A 1,174-nucleotide genomic window follows, 5' to 3' on the forward strand; every position below is an offset into this window, starting at 1 on the left:
CCACCTACCTCACTGAGTGTTATCTCTTTTACTTGAAGTCAACTCTTTGTAAATGTTAACCACATCTACAAAATACCTTCGTAGCAATACCTAGAATAGTGTTTGAATACATAAGTCAGCACTATAGCCTAGCCCAGATGACACATAAAACTAACCTTCATAGTGCTGATGGTTCCATGTTTGTTGCTAAGAATAAAATTTTTTATTTAATTTCTGGCCTTATTGAAGAAACTGAGCTTAAATTTTTAAAAACGTATTCATTAAATTCATTTTAAGAGCTTTAAAACCAAATCAAAATCCACTGCCATCAAGTAAAGTTAATTCCAACCTATAGCAACCCTATAGGACAAAGTAGAACTGTCCCATGGGATTTCTGAGGAGCAGCTGGTGTGTTTGAACTGCCAACCTTTTGATTAGCAGCAAAGCTCTTAACCACTGTGCCACCAGGGCTCCTTAAAAGCTTTAGGAAGCCCTAAGTGTTGTTCTCTTCATTCCAGTTCGCTATTTCCTTTTATTTCTAAGGTTGTATGCTTTTCATTCAAGAGAACAGGCTGAAAGAACTGAAGAAAGAATTTAAGCCTGGAGTTGCAATACTGAAGGATTCTCTGGGCAAAATATTGAATGACACAGAAAGCCTCAAACAAAGATGGAAGAAATACACGAAGTCACTGTACCAAAAAGAACTGGTCGACATTCGACCATTTCAGGAGACAGCATATGATGAAGAACCAATGGTACTGAAGGAAGAAGTCCAAGCTGCACTGAAGGCAGTGGTGGAAACTGAAATGTTTCAAAAAACAGATGTAATGCTGGCAGTGCTCACTCATCTATGCCAAGAAATTTGGAAGACAACTACCGGGCAAAACACCGGAAGAGAGCCATATTTGTGTCCATTCCCAAGAAAGTTGATCCAACAGATTGGAAAAATTATCAAAAAATTTCATTAATATCATGCACAAGTAAAATTTTGCTGAAGATAATATAAAAATGATCACAGCAGTACATCAACAGAAAATTACCAGTAATTCAAGCTGGATTCAGAAAAGGACGTTAGTCTTAGTTATCTAGTGCAGCTGTAACAGAAATACCACAAGTGGATGGCTTTAACAAAGAGATATTTATTTCCTCTAGTAACGTATGCTAGAAGTCCAAATTCAGGTCATCAGCTCCAGGG

This window comes from Trichechus manatus, unplaced genomic scaffold (genome assembly GCF_000243295.1).
Source record: "Trichechus manatus latirostris isolate Lorelei unplaced genomic scaffold, TriManLat1.0 scaffold00267, whole genome shotgun sequence".
NCBI lineage: Eukaryota > Metazoa > Chordata > Mammalia > Sirenia > Trichechidae > Trichechus > Trichechus manatus.